The sequence below is a fragment of the Scyliorhinus torazame genome, chromosome 13 (assembly GCF_047496885.1).
Source record: "Scyliorhinus torazame isolate Kashiwa2021f chromosome 13, sScyTor2.1, whole genome shotgun sequence".
In the NCBI taxonomy this organism is placed as follows: domain Eukaryota; kingdom Metazoa; phylum Chordata; class Chondrichthyes; order Carcharhiniformes; family Scyliorhinidae; genus Scyliorhinus; species Scyliorhinus torazame.
Genome location: NC_092719.1, coordinates 165,549,961 through 165,563,573, shown reverse-complemented (window position 1 = coordinate 165,563,573; position 13,613 = coordinate 165,549,961). Strand labels below are relative to the sequence as shown.

The 13,613-nt window shown below is 48.1% G+C and overlaps 1 protein-coding gene across 4 annotated transcripts in view; it reads right to left on the bottom strand.

Moving 5' to 3' along the window:
* The window catches only part of LOC140388348 (bis(5'-adenosyl)-triphosphatase-like), a 1,872,387-nt gene that overhangs the window by 1,514,173 nt on the left and 344,601 nt on the right, over nt 1–13,613 (bottom strand). The window lies entirely within an intron of this gene.

The window sequence follows — 13,613 nt, the reverse complement described above, 5'->3', positions numbered from 1 at the left end:
CTATTCTCTGGAGCACAAACCAGGAACGCAGATAGCAAATGCCGACGCACTGAGCCAATTGCCTTTATCGACCGGCCCCATGTCGACCCCCACGACCGGTGAGGTGGTTGCAACCCTAAATGTTATGGACACCTTGCCTGTCACGGCATCACAGATCCGTGAGTGGACCCAGACGGAGCCAGTCCTGTCAAAGGTTCGGCACATAGTCCTGTATGGTGGGCAGCATAGACAGCTCCCAGGCGAGTTGCGGGCATTTTCCTCCAAGCTTTCAGAATTCAGCGTGGAAGACATCATCTTCTTGTGGGGGACGCGTGCGATTGTCCCGGAAAAAGGACAGGAGCTGATACTAAGAGACTTGCACAATGGGCATCTAGGTGTGACCAAATGAAAATGTTGGCCCGGAGTTATGTCTGGTGGCCAGGCCTCGACACCGACATTGAGAAGGTGGCCCAAAACTGCTCCATTTGCCAGGAGCCTCAGAAGCTTCCGCCGGCCGTGCCCCTACATCACTGGGAATGGCCACCAACCCTGTTCAACTTGTACGCCAACAAGCATTTGGGCACGCTTGCATGCGGATTTCGCAGGCCCTTTTCAAGGATCCATGTTCCTTCTATTCATCGACGCCCAGTCTAAATGGCTAGAGGTGCATAAGATGCTGGGCACAACGTCCTGCGCAACAATTGAGAAGATACGTTTGTCTTTTAGTACGCATGGCCTCCCCGAGGTGCTGGTCACGGATAACGGCACTCCATTCACGAGTGAGGAGTTTGCGAGGTTCATGAAGATGAACGGCATACGCCATATCCGCACTGGCACTTACCATCCAGCTTCAAATGGATTGACAGAGCGCGCAGTGCAGACATTCAAACGCGGCCTAAAGAAGCAGTCTTCCGGATCAATGGACACGAGACTGGCTCGCTTTTTGTTTTCGTATAGGACCACCCCCCATGCGGTGACTGGGGTAGCTCCCGCAGAACTCCTAATGGGCTGGAGACTTAGCACCCGCTTTAGTATGGTTTTCCCGGACATTGGCGCAAAAGTACGCCGCACACAAGAACGGCAGGGACAGGGTTTTTCTCGGCATCGGCCGATTCGGCAGTTTGTGCCCGGTGACCCAGTGTTCGTTTGGAATTTTGCTGGTGGTGCCCAGTGGGTTCCTCGGCATAATCTTTCGCCAAACGGGCCCTATATCTTACCAGGTGGAAGCTCAGGGTCGTCTCCAGCGCAAACATGTAGACCATGTTCGGTCCAGAAGACTATCCCTTCCAAAGATTCCCCGCCCCCGGAGCTCATTGCTACAGCCACAGAGACCAGAGACAATGGAAGGTAGTTCTCACAATCTTCCTCTGGTGCCTCACTCAAAGCCTGCGCAGGTCGTTACAGAACCGCGTGGAGATAGAGACGCCGAGATGACAGAGGCAGCAAACTCTGACTCCGAGATGGAGACACAGGACGCATCAGAGGGGGAATCCTCGGGCCCACGGGCCGTGGATGTACAACCGTTACGCCGTTCATCACGGAAGCGCCGGTCTCCGTCCTGTTACACGCCGCCTGATCCAGCGCCGCGTGCAAAGAGTGTCCGGCCTGCGGCAAAACGAGTCCGACGCCCTCCTTCGCCAGGGTCTTCGGTGGATTCCTTGGACTTTGGGGGGGTGGGAGGGATGTTATAACCTGCCTGCTTACCATTGGCTGGGGACTAATGACAATCCCACAATCCTGTGGAAGTATGAGCTTCCCCAATGAGGGGGCGGAGAAACCATTAGTAAACTCCATGTATAAATAAAGCTGGCCAGTTTGGAACCAGCAGGAAGGAGTGTGCAACAAGGGAAGTTGCTGCTGCTGTTATATATATATATATATATGTTATTGTAAATAAATGTTATTACTTTGTATCCTTAAAACTCGTGCTGGATTCTTCGTGGCCCTCACAAAAGAGCCTTTATGCCACATTAGATGTCATTTGCATAGATAAACGTCTGGGACTGAGTTGAGCAATAGATTATTGGCGTACAAGTTGAACAGGGTTGGGGCTAAAGCCCATTCAACAGTTTCCTCCAGCCACTTGCCTTGTCACCCATACGCAACCTGTCCCGGGGTATCAGTTCAATGCCATCATAACGTAGGTCGGGAGAACTCTTGATATTTTGACAAATAGGCCAATGTACCGGAATGTATCATATGCTGCAGTGAGGTCATGAAAGAATCACCCTGTTTTGAAATTCCTTTGAAATCCGTTTTCAATGTAGGTGGTTAATGTGAGAACCTGGTCACATCAGCTTTTCCTCGTCAGAAGTCTGCTTACTCCATACATAGAATGTTCTCCTCTTCAAAGGGAAATTGATGCATTGGGGAGAATTTAGAAAACAGTGAAATATAATGTAAGTTTTAAACGACACAATCAACGAACCAATAGTGGTCTTCAATGCCAAGAGGAAGGAGCAAAGCCTTGGTGTACAAACAGGGGGCAAAATTCTCCCGAAACGGCACGATGTCCGCCGACTGGCGCCCAAAACGGCGCCAATCAGACGGGTATCGCGCCACCCCAAAGGTGCGGAATGCTCCGCATCTTTGGGGGCCGAGCCCCAACATTGAGGGGCTAGGCCGATGCCGGAGGAATTTCCGCCCCGCCAGCTGGCGGAAACGGCCTTTGTTGCCCCGCCAGCTGGCGCGGAAATGACATCACCGGGCGGCGCATGCGCGGGAGCGTCAGCAGCCGCTGACAGTTCCCCACGCATGCGCAGTGGAGGGAGTCCCTTCCGCCTCCGCCATGGTGGAGACCGTGGCGGAGGCGGAAAGGAAAGAGTGCCCCCACGGCACAGGCCCGCCCGCGGATCGGTGGGCCCCGATCGCGGGCCAGGCCACCGTGGGGGCACCCCCCGGGGCCAGATCGCCCCGCGCCCCCCCCCCCCCCTCAGGACCCCGGAGCCTGCCCACGCCGCCTTGTCCCGCTGTTCAAAAGGTGGTTTAATCCACGCCGGCGGGACAGGCAATTTATCGGCGGGACTTCGGCCCATCTGGGCCGGAGAATCCAGCGGGGGGGCCTGCCAACCGGCGCGGCCCGATTCCCGCCCCCGCCGAATATCCGGTGCCGGAGACTTCGGCAACCGGCGGGGGCGGGATTCACGGCAGCCCCCGGCGATTCTCCAACCTGGCGGGGGGTCGGAGAATGACGCCCCTGGATTGGAAAGTCGGTAGGGAAACTGCAGAAAACCATTCAGTATTTGATTATTTGGCAGAGCACACTGTTCTGCTCTCTGAAAGCTAATGCTATGGAAAGCTTCAAAACATCTCCACTGTTCTCCACTTGACTTAGTGTATTAGATGTTAATACTTCACTGACAGGGGTGGAAATCCTGAAGCTTTTTGCTGTTGCTTCAGGTGAAAATTAAAGATGACAAAAACAGGAAATTAAAATTAGAAGTTGACATCTGCAGCTAATGAAAAGGCTGGAATTGTATTAGTAAGTGTAAAAAAATGGCAATGAACAGCTGTCTCCCTGCATCCCTGCTTAACCATAAATAATTCTCAACCTAAACAGACTATTTAATTAACCTACATGCTATCACAATATCTTTAATCTGAGAAACTTAAATGTTCATCTACCCCAGTGAAACATTCACTCAGGTGATAATGTGATCTGAATAGCTCGTGCTGACAAAATAAAATTCCTTCAAATTGACAATGTGTTAACTATTGAGTGCAAGGTTCCATACTGTGCTCATTTTAATATTGTGTGACTGAAAATTCTGCAAGAGGTCATAACCACCAATTTCACAAAGAGAATTCTGATAACATCTTTTCTAAACAACTGCCTCCTTTTAATCAGAAGTATACATACATGTTTATAGAGTAGAAACTGGGCGGCCAGTGAAGAAAACATTGGAATTGTTGAGTCTGGAGCAAACAAAATCCTGGCTGAGTTGAAAATGTTGGTTGTGAAAAAATATCCAACGAAAGCAACTTGTATCCTCCACAGTGAAGACCAATACAAAATGCCTGTACAAATCATCTGCCATCTCCTTATTTTCCATTATTAGTTCCACAAACTCAATTTTCTGTAAACCAATGATCACTTTGTTAATTCTTCTCTTCATTAAATATCCATCAAAACTCTTACCGGTCTTTATATTTCGAGTGAACTTTCTCTTGCACTTATTTCCCCTTATTAATCTTTGAGTCATTCTTTGCTTATTTTCATACTCCAACCAATCTTCTGACCTGCCACTCGTCCTTGCACAATTACATCTTCTACATGCTAGTTTCCCGAGGTCCCGGGCTTCCTTCAATTCCAAATGAATTTGTTGATTTCAAACAGCTCTTGCAATTCCAATTCTAAAAAGATTGAATTTTCTGCAGTCTTAAGTTTGGATTTGTATTCATTCTTTCATATAATTCATCCAAACACATTTAATATCACAAACGGTGGTCATTTTGCATCCAATCCTTCCTATTCTTGAACAGAATACATTGCTGCTAAATCTACTCAAAGCATTCTATGGGTATCATGGGTGTGAAATGTTCTCTGCTGACTATGACATAAATAAAGTACAAGGCAAGTCCTCAAATGCTTTTATAGATTGCAAAAGATGTTAATTCTTCAAAGAGTTAAATCAGTGTGATGTAATCAGGGCTTATAATAAGCTTTCTATAAAATAGATCAGTTAATTTTTTGGTTGGTTGTTGTTTCATGTGGTGGCTTAAATGGCTTTTGCCTGAATTCTTTTCTCATAGAGGAATAACATCAGATGGCAAATCACAGTACATAATTTTATACAGTCGCCATAGTCCCAGATGACTGCCAGGGGCTGCTTTCCCCTTTGACGTGGAAAGCTGACTGGTGGTGATTTCTGAGGATCACCATACCTCAGGCAACAGGCAAGAGGCAAGGTTGACAAGGTGGACTTTCATGAATAACTTGAGCTGGTGCAAGGATTGAACCCGCACTGTTGGCCTTGCTCTGCATCACGAACCAGCTGTCCAGCTGAGCTAAATCGACTCCCAAAGTAAAGTTGCCATAGTCCCAGATAACCATAGGCCCCCTTTGAGTGATTTAACCTGAGGGTCACCATACCTGAGGGTCACCATACCTCAGGGGAGGCACAAGGTTGAGACGGCAGAGCAGGCCTTTATGAATAACCTCAGTGAGTACGGGAATTGAACCCACACTGTTGGCCTTGCTCTGCATCACAATCCAGCTGTCCAGCCAACTGAGCTAAACTGGCCCCAACATAATATGCTACAATTCACAAAGACATTTCTCCATATATCCTCCTTCTCATAAAAAGGAAAAAAAACATATTGCATACACCATCATTTGCAGTTACAAGTTACACTTACATTGTCTATAGAGAAATTCATCACCTGCGAACAGAAAACTGTTAATTCCAGTCTATCGTCCTTTCTAACTCAATGCACGCATTGCACACATAATGTTTAAAGCTTTTAAACCTTCTAATGGTATACCTGCGGGTTGTTGTTGGGTATTTATCTGGGTGTCTTCTGGTTCCTGGCATGACATTGCCTCTCCAGTAAATTAGGTTGACATGGCATGTTTTGCTGCTGATCCGTTGAGCTTGTCGGGGAGTATTTGCCGTCTTGGACTGATGGTCATTCTGTTCCTTGTTCAGTTGGCAAAATCAACTCTTCCGTCATCAGCTATCTGCTGTGAACAAGTAGCTTCTCTGGTTACTTGAATGGTCTACTGTTCCAACGATAGATATGGTTGCTCACCATTATCACTTTTGTGAGGGCCACGAAGAATCCAGCGCGAGTTGAAGGATAGAAAGAAATAACATTTATTAACAATAATATATATATACAACAGCAGCAGTAACTCCCTTGCTGCTCACTCCTCTCAAGCTGGTTCCAAACTGGCCAGCTCTATTTATGCAGGGAATCTGCTAATGATTTCTCCGCCGCCCTCATTGGGGAAGCTCATACCCCCTAAGGATTGTGGAATTGCCATTAGTCCCCAGCCAGTGGTAAACAGGCAGGTTATAACATCCCTCCCCCCCCCAAAGTCCAAGGAATCCACCGAAGACCCTGGCGAAAGAGGGCGTCGGACTTGTTTTGCCGCAGGCGCTGGATCGGGCGGCGTGTAACGAGATGGAGAATGGCGCTTCCGCGATGAACGGCGTAAGAGTTGTCCATCCACGGCCCTTGGGCCTGAGGACTCCCCCTCTGAGGCGTCCTGTGTCTCCATCTCTGAGTCGGAGTCCACTGCTTCCATCATCTCGGCGTCTCTATCACCAGGCGGTTCTGCAACGACCTGCGCAGGCTTTGAGTGCGGCACCAGAGGAAGATTGTGAGGAATACTCTCCACTGTGTCTGGTCTTTGTGGCTGTAGAAACCAGCTCCAGGGGTGGGGAATCTTTGGAAGAAATGGTCTTCTGGACCGAACGTGGTCTACATGCTTGCGGCAGAGACGACCCTGGGCTTGCACCTGATAAGAGATAGGGCCCGTTCGCCGAAAGATAACGGCAGGGACCCACTGGGCACCATTAGCAAAATTCCGAACGAACACTGGGTCACCGGGCGCAAACTGCTGAATCGGCCGATGCCGAGAAAAGCCATGTCCCTGCCGCTCTTGAGTGCAGCGTACCTTTGCGCCAATGTCCGGGAATACCATGCTAAGGCGGGTGCGAAGTCAACGGCCCATTAGGAGTTCGGCGGGAGCTACCCCAGTCACCGCATGTGGAATGGTCCTGTATGAAAACAAAAAACGAGCCAGTCTCGTGTCCATAGACTCGGAAGACTGCTTCTTTAGGCCCTGAATGTCTGCACTGCGCGCTCCGCCAACCTATTGGAAGCCGGGTGGTATGGAGCGGTGTGGATATGGGGTATGCCATTCATCTTCATGAACCTCGCAAACTCCTCACTTGTGAACGGAGTGCCGTTATCTGTGACCAGCACCTCGGGGAGGCCATGCGTACTGAAAGACAAACGCATCTTCTCGATTGTTTCGCAGGACGTTGTGCCTACCATCTTATTCACCTCTAACCATTTAGACTGGGCATCGATTAATAGAAGGAACATGGATCCTTGAAAAGGGCCGGCGAAATCCGTGTGCAAGCGTGCCCAAGGCCGCCCTGGCCATTCCCAGTGATGTAGGGGCGCGGCCGGCGGAAGCTTCTGATGCTCCTGGCAAATGGAGCGGTTTTGGGCCACCTTCTCAATGTCGGTGTCGAGGCCTGGCCACCAGACATAACTCCGGGCCAACATTTTCATTTTGGTCACACCCGGATGCCCATTCTGCAAGTCCCTTAGTATCAGCTCCTGTTCTTTTTCCGGGACAATCACACGAGTCCCCCACAAGAGGATACAGCCTTCCACGCTAAATTCTGACAGCTTGGAGGAAAATGCCCGCAACTTGCCTGGGAGCTGTCTATGCTGCCCACCATACAGGACTGCGTGTCGAACCTTTGACAGGACTGGGTCCACTCACGGTTCTGTGATACCATGACAGGCAAGGAGTCCATAAAATTTAGGGTTGCAACCACCTCACCGGTCGTGGGGGTCGACATGGTGCTGGTCGATAAAGGCAATCGGCTCAGTGCGTCGGCATTCGCTATCTGCGTTCCTGGTTTGCACTCCAGAGGATACTTGTAGGCAGCGAGCAACAAAGCCCAGCGCTGGATCTGTGCGGAAGCAATGGGCGGTATTGGCTTATCCTCTTGGAAAAGTCCCAGCAGACACTTATGATCAGTCACGATAGCGAAGTGGCGGCCATACACATACTGGTGGGAGCATTTCACCGCAAAGACCACCGCCAGGCCCTCCTTCCTGATCTGCGCGTACTTCTTTTCCACTGCAGTCAATGTGCGGGAGGTGAACGCTATCGGCCGCTTGGCCCCGTTCTCCATCTTGTGGGAAAGGACGGCCCATACGGGATTGCATCACACGTAATGAGCAAAGGTATTCCAGGATCGTAGTGGGTTAGTTACCCAGACGACGACAATTGTTGTTTTACCCGCCGGAAAGCGGTTTCTTGCGGCTGACCCCAAACCCGGTGTGATTCTTTTTTAGCAGAAGGTGCAACGGGGCCAGCGTAGTTGCCAGATTGGGGAGGAACTTCCCGTAATAGTTTACGAGGCCGAGTAAAGAATGAAGATGCAAAGTGTCAGTCAGGGCGGGGGACTGTTGAATTGCGTGCACCTTCTCCATGATGGGGTGCAAACCTTTGCGGTCCTCTCAGTGGTATTAAACCGGTAATGCTGGACTATCGTGGACAGGGTTGGGTTAAAATGTTGCCCCCCTAAGTTCACAAGTTCATTAAACGTCTTGGTGTCCAGCGCAGCTGGGTACGTAAGGATCCTAATCACCCCAAACGTATGCGGGCCGCAGGCAGTGAGCAAAACGACCACCTGGCGCTCGTTTTCGGTGATGTTGTTTGCCCGGAAATAGTAACGCACCCGTTGTGCGTACTGGTTCCAACTTGCCAGCGCAGCATCAAAAATATCCAAACGTCCATACAGAGGCATGGTGCAACAGAAAAAAATCTTCCAACCTGTATCCATCAAAAATCCAGGGAGGTGGCTTCAGCAGCGTAGACAGCTATCCACTTTAACCCTCGTCGCCAGTTTTGTGAGGGCCACGAAGAATCCAACACGAGTTGAAGGATAGAAAGAAATAACATTTATTTACAATAACATATGTATACAACAGCAGCAGTAACTCCCTTGCTGCTCACTCCTCTGTAGCTGGTTCCAAACTGGCCAGCTCTATTGATGCAGGGAATCTGCTAATGATTTCTCCGCGCCCCTCATTGGGGAAGCTCATACTCCCTAAGGATTGTGGGATTGCCATTAGTCCCCAGCCGGTGGTAAGCAGGCAGTTATAACAATCACGCATGACTGAAGTTTTTTCCCAAATAAGGGGCAATTTAGCATGGCCAATCCACCTCCCTGCATATCTTTGGATTGTGGGGGTGAGGCACATGCAGACATGGGAGAATGTGTAAACTTCACACGGACAGTGACCTGGGGCTGGGATCGAACCCGAGTCTTCAGCATCGTGTGGCAGCAGTGCGAACTACTGCGCCACTGTGCATGACTGAGTTGACAGCTGCTTTACACAGATTCCAATTTGCCAAGTGGGCTGACTTTTGTTTAGTGCATTGAATGCTTGCATCCTGACCAACTAATTTTCGAGTCTGGCAATGAGTTTGTCACTTTATCTAAGTGAAATTTGGGTGTGGCATGATATTAGTCGCTTCTCTGGACTACTTTCCATGCCTTGAGTAGGTGTGTTTCTCCACTCTAAGATTTCCTTGTGCACATCTCTGCTGGATGTACTTGATTTTTTTGACAATCTCTTTGGCAATTTTCACTGCTGCCTCGGCCTTTCCGTTTGGCTGTGGACAGTGTGGAGATGATGTGTAGTGTTGAATTTCCCAATGATTCATGAAGTGCCTGAAATATTTGTTTGTGAATGGAGGGCCATTGTCACTCATCACAATGTCAAGAATGTCATGACAACTGGCAGTCCATGCATTCAGGCATTCTGAAATTAAATGAAAATGAAATGAAAATCACTTATTGTCACAAGTAGGCTTCAAATGAAGAAACTGTGAAAAGCCCCTAGTCGCCACATTCCGGCGCCTGTTCGGGGAGGTTGTTACAGGAATTGAACCGTGCTGCTGGCCTGCCTTAGTCTGCTTTCAAAGCCAGCGATTTAGCCCTATGCTAAACAGCCCCATTCTACGACCTCATTGGCAGTCGATGATGTCAGCTGAGCTGACTCCTAGTAGTCTGAATAGTAGTCACAGTGACAAGATAGTCAGTTCCAAGAGAGCGAAGAGGTCTATTCCAAGCTTTAACTTTAGTCTATCTGGCATGCTATGAGTCATGAGCAGTTCATCAGTTTTCTTAGCTTGATGTTCATTCCAAGCACTTCACTGGTTTTGGCCTGTAGAACATTTTTCTTGTCTTCCTCAGACTAGACTCCATTCCTTCATGGCATGCATGGATGACTTTGGCATGTTTTTTCTCATCTCCTTCAGGATGACTACTGTAGTTTCTTCATAAAAGATGCCATCTTGTGCGATCATTTAATCTCTGAATATTCAATATGCTCTTCTGGCAACTTTGATGGATTCAGTCCATTGTTTCATCACTACTTTCTGTTGTACTTGCAGAGTTACACCACATTGCGTAGTTTGCTTGATCTGAGCAAGATGCTTGTCGTTGGGTTCAATTTCTCAACTGGGTTGATGGTTTCCAGAGGATTTCTTGCTGTTGCTTCTTGTTGAATATCCAAGATTTCAAACTCTGCACAAGCACCATAAACTGCCTTCAGAGAGTGTTGTTCATTGTACATTTGGGGTGGCACAGTGGCACATTGATTAGCACTGCTGCCGAACAACGTCAGGGGCCCGAGTTTGATTCCAACCTTGGGTGACTGCCCATGTCTGCGTGGATTTCCTCCGGTGCTCCAGTTTCCTGTGGTTAGGTGCATTGGCCATGCTAAATTGTCCCTAAGTGTCCAATGGTTAGGTGGGGTTTGGGGATAGGGTTGAGGTCGGGTGCACTTTCAGAGGGTTGGTGCAGACTAGATGGGCCAAATGGTCTCCTTCTGCATTGTAGGGATTGTCTGATTCTATAATCTCCTTCCCTTGCTTATACTTTACTTCTAAATTATAGTTTTGCAGACAAAGTAACATCCTTTACAGATGCTTTGAAGCAGATAGACGCAATATGACAAAGATTATTTGAAGTAACTTGTGGTCAGATGCTATTGTCACTTTGTCTCTCCCAAATAGGTACTGATTAAAATGCTCACAAGCAAAGACAATAGCCAAGCACACTTTCTCAATCTGGGTGTCATGCAGTTTGCATTAATGTACTGGATGCAAACGCAACTGGTTGTCCTTGCTTCATGGAGGTTGCTCCAAGTTGTTTCTCTGGAATCATACTGCAGGATGACTTCATTGTTGACTTCACAGTACCTCAGCGCTGGCGTTATTGGCACCAGTTGTTTGATGTGAGTGAAAGCTGCTTCTTGTTCTGTGCCCCAATGCCTTTGCAGCGAGCTTATATAGGCATTCACATTCTGATGATAAATTGGTGAGAACTTTGCTAGCCTTCACAACTGTTGGGTTGTTTGAGCTCTGCTGCAGCTCGCACCTTATCAGAATCAGGGCAAAGTTGTTTTGCTGTCAGTACATTGCTGATGTACTTGACTTCGGTCATCCTCAGTTTTTCTTGTTTAGTTTCAACTTCATTTGGTGAGCTTTCTCTAGCAGTGTCACTGGATTCTGATCAGGGTCTGTGATGGCTTCTTCCATCACATTGATATCCATAAACCAGCAGATCATCCACATCATCACTTCCGCTCCAGGAATATTATTGATTATCTCTGCATTGATACTCATCCGGAGGAATAGAAATGCCAAACAGTGTGCTCAACCATCAGTACCTCGCAACTGGCTTCCAGAATGTCGTCAGAAAACTGCTGCTCAAATTCACGTAATTTGCCGGTATCCATCCTTTGCATCTATGGTAGTAAGACCTTTGACTTGACAAGTTGTGGCAAAACTCCTTCAATGGCTGGCATGGGATAGATAGTGCCATCTCCTCAAAGTTTTATTGAAGTCTTTTGGATCTATGCACACTCCCAAATTTCCAGGTTATTTCACTGATACCTTGCTGCTAATCCAGCCTAGAGCAATTGTCACTTTCTTGAATATTCTCATCTTTTCAAGTTCCTCTGGCCTGTCTTTCAGTGTGGACTTGAGGAAAACTGGAATTCTACTCATAAGATGTTGAACTGGTCTCACACGTTCATCTACTTCAAGTTGATAGTCATCAGCAAGACCTCTGAAAACATTTTGTATTTTGTGATGATCTATTCAGCAATCAATGGTTTGGTACTTTGCAAAATGCTGCAGATCTCTTCCAGCACGTGGTGGGTTACCAGTCCAAGTTTTGACTTATTTCAGTTGAAGCGAGTGAACATTGAACAAAGAACAAAGAAAAGTACAGCACAGGAACAGGGCCTTCTGCCCTCCAAGCCCGTGCCGACCATGCTGCCCGACTAAACTACAATCTTCTACACTTCCTGGGTCCGTATCCCTCTATTCCCATCCTATTCATGTATTTGTCAAGATGCCCCTTAAATGTCACTATCGTCCCTGCTTCCACCACCTCCTCCGGTAGCGAGTTCCAGGCACCCACTACCCTCTGTGTAAAAAAACTTGCCTCGTACATCTACTCTAAACCTTGCCCCTCGCACCTTAAACCTATGCCCCCTAGTAATTGACCCCTCTACCCCGTGGGAAAACCTCTGACTATCCACTCTGTCTATGCCCCTCATAATTTTGTAGACCTCTATCAGGTCGCCCCTCAGCCTCCGTCGTTCCAGTGAGAACAAACCGAGTTTATTCAACCGCTCCTCATAGCTAATGCCCTCCATACCAGGCAACATTCTGGTAAATCTCTTCTGCACCCTCTCTAAAGCCCCAACATCCTTCTAGTAGTGTGGCGACCAGAATTGAACACTATACTCCAAGTGTGGCCTAACTAAGGTTCTGTACAGTTGCAACATGACTTGCCAATTCTTATACTCAATGCCCCGGCCAATGAAGGCACGCATGCCGTATACCTTCTTGACTACCTTCTCCACCTGTGTTGCCCCTTTCAGTGACCTGTGGACCTGTACACCTAGATCTCCCTGACTTTCAATACTCTTGAGGGTTCTACCATTCACTGTATGTTCCCTACCTGCATTAGACCTTCCAAAATGCTTTACCTCACATTTGTCCGGATTAAACTCCATCTGCCATCTCTCCGCCCAAGTCTCCAAACAATCTAAATCCTGCTGTATCCTCTGACAGTCCTCATCGCTATCCGCAATCCCACCAACCTTTGTGTTGTCTGCAAACTTACTAATCGGACCAGTTACATTTTCCTCCAAATCATTTATATACTACAAACAGCAAAGGTCCCAGCACTGATCCCTGTGGAACACCATTAGTCACAGCCCTCCAATTAGAAAAACATCCTTCCATTGCTACTCTCTGCCTTCTATGACCTAGCCAGTTCTGTATCCACCTTGCCAGCTCACCCCTGATCCCATGTGACTTCACCTTTTGTACTAGTCCACCATGAGGGATCTTGTCAAAGGCCTTACTGAAGTCCATATAGACAACATCCACTGCCCTACCTGCATCAATCATCTTAGTGACCTCCTCGAAAAACTCTTATCAAGTTAGTGAGACACGACCTCCCCTTCACAAAACCATGCTGCCTCTCACTAATACGTCCATTTGCTTCCAAATGGGAGTAGATCCTGTCTCGAAGAATTCTCTCCAGTAATTTCCCTACCACTGGCGTAAGGCTCACCAGCCTGTAGTTCCCTGGATTATCCTTGCTACCCTTCTTAAATAGAAGAACAACATTGGTTATTCTCCAGTCCTCCGGGACATCACCTGAAGACAGTGAGGATCCAAAGATTTCTGTCAAGGCCTCAGCAATTTCCTCTCTAGCCTCCTTCAGTATTCTGGGGTAGATCCCATCAGGCCCTGGGGACTTATCTACCTTAATATTTTTCAAGACGCCCAACACCTCGTCTTTTTGGATCTCAATGTGACCCAGGCTATCTACACACCCTTCTCC